The following is a 6,000-nucleotide window of genomic DNA, read 5'->3' as shown; positions in this document are numbered from 1 at the left end:
AGTGAGGGTGGGTAGATTACGAGGGAAAGTGCCGCCAAGACTTCCTGTACCGGCCCAGGGTCATTATCTTTGGGGGAAGATAGAGACTCGCTGTGGCAATAGGAACACCTAAACTCACCTGGCATCTGCTGTGTACAAAATGGATTTAGGGAGAGTGTAGGGGCACAAATTAAAAAGGTAACAGAGTTAAATCCTATTTTGCAGACATCGGGGTGGAGCGTTGAGAGTCATGTTATAATATCACAATTATTGATACCTTCAATTTGTTATTAGTTGATGAGACTCATTAACTATTCACATTTGTCTGCCCTCATTCAACTCCTAGTAACTGCAGTTACAGTCCTATTTAAAATAATAGAGTGAGATTGGTAACATTACTGATTTAACAGGAAATTAGACGACTTACATTCACAGAGCTTAGGTAATTGATACCAACAGCACTTTCCTTGTAATTTATGCACTATGATTGATTTCATTCCCCAGCTAGTCCTAAAAGAATCTCTGAAGCATATTCATATTCAGCCATCAGATTACTGTGCAAAGGAATTAAATGAGTATTACCCTGCTTGCTATCTATTCCAGAGCTGGCAAAAAGTTTCTAAGTGGTTTGGAGCTCAGAAGTCAGTCTAAAATTATAATGCTAATATAAAAGAGTTCAGCCTCAGAGCATTTCTTTGTAAGTGACAGCTGTGAATTTATATGAAGGAACCCTCTTAGTGACAACAAGGACACAATTACAAATGGGTCAATTACTTACTCTTTTAAGAGTATTTTTATAAACTCTATGTAAATATGTATTCCCTGAAATACCCTAAAAAAATTCACTCACCTATAATAGTGTTGTTATAAATGACCCATTTCCAGATGTTCATTCGTATTTGCATCTGGTATTTGTATCATAATATATGACCTTGCTTCGTGCTCCTCCGCACCCCTCCCGAGTATAATTAACAATGCTGAGTACAGGACATTTGATAAAAAAGGAGTAAACACTAAATCTATGTATTCTTCCCCAGAAATCTCAGGAAACAATAGCAAAGAAGAGATGATAAACCTACAGTGTTCAAATAAATCATTATTATTGTTTTTTGGCTATTTATTTAGCAGAGCAGGCATGGTCTGGGCTCTAACTGCCTATTCCCACAGCTTCATTTACCACCATGTTTCCTCATCTGACTTGCAGTCAACCACGTGGAACAGCCCATAGTTCCTCATGCTCATCACCCTGTTTCAGGCACCGGGGCTGCTGAGCTGGCTCTTTCTTCTCTCTGGTATGCTCTTCCTCTGCTGCTTTACCTGGTAATGACTACTCATCCATCAAAACTCAATGAAAGGGTCACTGCCCTCCAAATCCCTCCATGATGCCACAGTCTCATTCAAGCCTTCCTCCTCTGTGTTCCTTTAGCAGCCCACGATTGAGCCCATCCTAACCTTTGTCACACACTCTCATTAATGTGATTTATGTGTTTATCATTCCATCAGACTGTAAGTTCCTTGAGGGCAGAGATCACTAGTCAAGTAACTGTGAATTGCGGCATCCATAATAATACTGGACACAGAATGGTGGTTGATAAATGTTTCCCAAATGATTTGTGAATGTAGAATGCAACTCCTTGAAAGGCCACCAGTTTATGTGATGCCACCATTTTCAAGTTCATTGTAAAATTCAATCCTAAACGTTTTGCTACATACATATAAACATACAAGCACGTATGCGTGATTGATTAAATGAGCACACAGGGCTCATTAGTGACCATTTCTACAGAGTAAAACTGGTTCAAATTCTCTAAGAAACTTGACCTTAGTGTGCTCAGTACATCGCAGGGAAAAGTGGAGTCATAGTCAGAGTTCTTGGATTTCTAGAATTGCAGGGACCCCAGGAATACCCTGGGCTGAAGATTTCTCACTGTAACGACTAGGAATCAGGTAGCCTGGAGGTCTAGAGATGTCTGCAGTATGGAATGGGCACCCTCCACCTTGAAGAAAGATTGGCTTGCTCTCTAGCATCCATCCATTCTCATTTAAAAACCCTCACTACTTGCTGAGGCTAGAAAACTACATTGCTTTGAGTCCCTTGCAGCTAGGCCTCCACCAGTCAGATAAACTCCTGTGAGACTTTAATTAATTAATTTATTTTTAAAGATTTTATTTATTTATTTGACAGAGAGAGAGAGAGAGAGAGGGAACACAAGCAGGCGGAATGGGAGAGGGAGAAGCAGGCTTCCCACTGAGCAGGGAGCCCGATGTGGAGCTTGATCTCAGGACCCCCAGGACCATGACCTGAGCTGAAGGCAGACACTTAACGACTGGACCACACAGGCGCCCCCTGTGAGACTTTAATTTAGAGGCGAGATCTGCCGGTTTGTGCTGGAGGTGGCTTAATTCTGAAGCCAGCAGTTGAGCTGTAGCTTCCTGATCTGATGGGGGCAGGGGGTCTCCTGATTCAGCAGCTTCTGCACCAGTGGAGATAGGCTTCCTCCTATGGGGCAGAAGCAGTTGGTTCTGGAATCTGGGAGTTGTGCCTGGGAGATCAGCCTAGAGCAATGTTTCTCAAACAATAGGCATACCCTGGAGATATTGTAGGTTCTGTTCCAGATAACGACAATAAAGTGAATATTGGAATATCACAATAAAGTGAGTCAAATGATTTTTTTGGTTTCCCAACACATATAAAAGTTATGCTCACACTATTTTATAGTCTATTAAGTTAATTTAAAAAATACTTGAATTAAAAAATATGTTATTGCCAAAAAATTGCTAGCCATCATCTGAGCTTTCAGCGCGTCATGATCTTTTTGCTGGTGGAAGATCTCCCCTTCACGTTGCTGGCTGCTGACTGATCAGGGTGGTGATTGCTGAAAATTGGGGTGGGTGTGGCAATTTCTTAAAATAAGATAACAATGAAGTTTGCCACATTGATTGATTCTTCCTTTTACAAACTATTTCTCTGTAGCAGGTGATGGTGTTTGATAGTATTTTACCCACAGTAGAACTTCTTTCAGAATTGAAATCAATCCTCTCAAACCTGCTGCTGCTTTATCAACTAAGTTTATGTCATATTCTAAATCCTTTGTTTTCATTTCTACAATATTCACAGCGTCTTCACCAGGAGTAGCTTCCATCTCAAGAAACCACTTTCTCTGCTCTTCCATAAGAAGCAACTCCACATCTGTTCAAAGTTTCTCATGAGATTGCAGCAATTCAGTCCCAACTTCAGATTTCACTTCCAATTCTAGTTCTTTTGCTATTTTCACTACATCTGCAGTTACTTCCTCCACTGAAGTCTTGAACCCTTCGGAGTCATCCAGGAGTGTTGAAATCAACATCTTCCAAACTCCTGCTAATGTTGATATTTTGACCTCTTCCGTGGATCACAAACGTTCTTCGTATCATCTAGAATGGTGAACCCTTCCCAGAAGGTTTTTAATTTCTTCTGCCCAGATCTGTCAGAGGAATCACTATCCATGGAAACCATAGCCTTATGAAGTGTATTTCTTAAATAGTAAGACTTGAAAGTCAAAATTCTTTTTCATGGGCTACGGAAAGGATGTTGTGTCAGCAGGTGTGGAAATAACATTAATCTCATGGAGCATCTGCATCAGAGCTCCTGGGTGACCAGGTGCATTGTCAATGAGCAGTAATATTTTGAATATTTTGAAAGCAATCCTTTTTTCTGAGCAGTAGTCCTCAATAGTGGGCTTAAAATATTCAGTAAGCCATGTTGTAAACAGATGTACTGTCATCCAGGTTTTGTTGTTCTATTTATACAGCAAGGCAGAGTGGACTTAGCATACTTCTTAAGGGCCCTAGGATTTTTGGAATGGTCAGTGAGCATTGGCTTCAACTTCAAGTCACCAGCTGCTCTGGCCCCTCATGGGAGAGTCAGCCTGTACTTTGATGCTCTGAAGCCAGGCATTGACTTCTCCTCTCTGGCTACGAAAGCCTTAGATGGCATCTTCTTCCAATAGAAAGATGTTTCAGCTACATTGAAAAGCTGTTGTTTAGTGTGGCCACCTTCATGAATTATCCCAGCTAGATCTTCTGGGTAACTTGCTGCTGCTTATATATCAGCACCTGCTGCTTCACCTTGCATTTTTGTGTTATGGAGATGGCTTCTTTCCTTCAGCCTCATGAACCAGCCAGTGCTAGTTCAAACTTTTCTTCTGCAGCTTCCTCACCTCTCTCAACCTTCACAGAATTGAGGAAAGTGAGGGCCTTGCTCTGGATCAGGCTTGGGCTTAAGGGACTGTTGTGTCTGGTTTGATCTTCTATCCAGACCACTCAAACTTTCCCCACATCAGCAATAAGGCTGTTTTGCTTTCTTATCATTCGTGTGTTCCCTGGAGTAGCACTTTTAATTTCCTTCAAGAACTTTTCCTTAGTATTCACCATAGCTAAGTGTTTGGTGCCAGAAGTCTAGCTTTTGGCTTGTCTTGGCTTTTAACATGCTTTCCTCACGAAGCTGAATCATTTCTAGCTTTTGATTTAAAGTGAGAGATGTATGACTCTTCCTTTCACTTGAATACTCAGAGGCCATTGTAGGGTTGTTAATTGGCTTAACTTCAGTATTGTCATGTCTCAGGGAATAGGGAGGCCTGAGAAGAGGGAATGTGATGGGACAATGGCCAGTCTGTGAAGCAGTCAGAGCACACACACTTATTAAGTTTGCCATCTTATATGGGTGTGGTTTGTGATGCCACAAAATAATTACAATAGTAACATCAAAAACCACTGATCACAGATGGCCATAAAAAATATAGTAATAATGAAAATGTTTGAAGAATTGGGAGAATTACCAAAATGTGACACACAAACACGAAGTGAGCAAATGCTGTTGGGAAAATTGTGCCAATAGACTTGCTCAATGCAGAGTTGCCACGAACCTTCTATTTGTAAAAAATGGAATATCTTCAAAGCTCAAGAAAGCAAAGTGCAAAACTAGGTATGCCTGTATAAGTAATGAAATCTATTTAGTGCAATGAAACAAGCACCAAAAAAAAAAAAAAAAAAAAGAGAGAGAGAGAGAGAAAAGAGAAGAAAATAGAATAAATGAAAGAGCAAAAATATCCAATTACACTGTCCCTAGTAAAAGTTAATTTGTTTTAGATAATTTGTACTTTAGTTTTATGTGTGTGCATGTACATACATCTATGTATGTGTATTCTGAGTCACAATGTAAAATGTATTTCTAGCTATGAGTCTCAGTCACAGAAGTTCAAGAACATCTGGCCTAGAGACTTACCTCTAGCATTTTCAATAATCTTCTTAATCCCTTCCTGTTTAAACTATCCAGGAGCCTTTTTTTTTTTTTAATTGTAGAACATCTGTTCTCCTGCCCATCAGGCAGCATAAAGGTATATAGATTTTCTTTTTTTAAGTTGTTAGTTGTAGCGAGAGGTACATGGCATTTTATTTCAACTGACAGCTTTCCCCTATGTTTTTATGTATTTCCCTATACCTTCTTTAATAAGGACAAGATAAAAGTGTAAGGTATGAGTGTATGAGGATTCCCAACTTTCTCTGGTTCCACAGCATGATCTGGGGACCCCAGGGGGGAATTTGTGCTGGAGCCATTCTAACAAACCCCTTGGACTTCCTGCACACAACTCAGAAGGAAGGGGCTATGCCCAGAGACAGCGGGGCTCCAGGCATCCTTGGAGGGGATGACTGGGGTAACCATAAAGGTGTTGGGTGAAGTGGTCCTGCAAAATATTGTTAATGTGATAAAGAAGCGGAATAAAGATATGACAGCAATCTGTGGAAAGTAAGATCCTGTGAAGATCAAGACAGGAACAGTTTTCAACTCTCTCTTAATTACCCCTCTGGGCAAAAAGTCAGCTGATAGCCCAGGATTAAAAAAAAAAAAAAAAAAAAAAATAGGCATCCCAACAATTCTGATTCTTCTTAATTAGCTTCATCCTTCCTTTATGGCAGCCTGCCGCTCAGAGGCTTTCCTGACGAGCGAGCCTGGCTGTCTCCACAGAGCGGACTTAGATCGCT

The sequence above is a fragment of the Halichoerus grypus genome, chromosome 1 (assembly GCF_964656455.1).
Source record: "Halichoerus grypus chromosome 1, mHalGry1.hap1.1, whole genome shotgun sequence".
In the NCBI taxonomy this organism is placed as follows: Eukaryota; Metazoa; Chordata; class Mammalia; order Carnivora; family Phocidae; genus Halichoerus; species Halichoerus grypus.
This window is presented reverse-complemented; position numbering follows the sequence as displayed.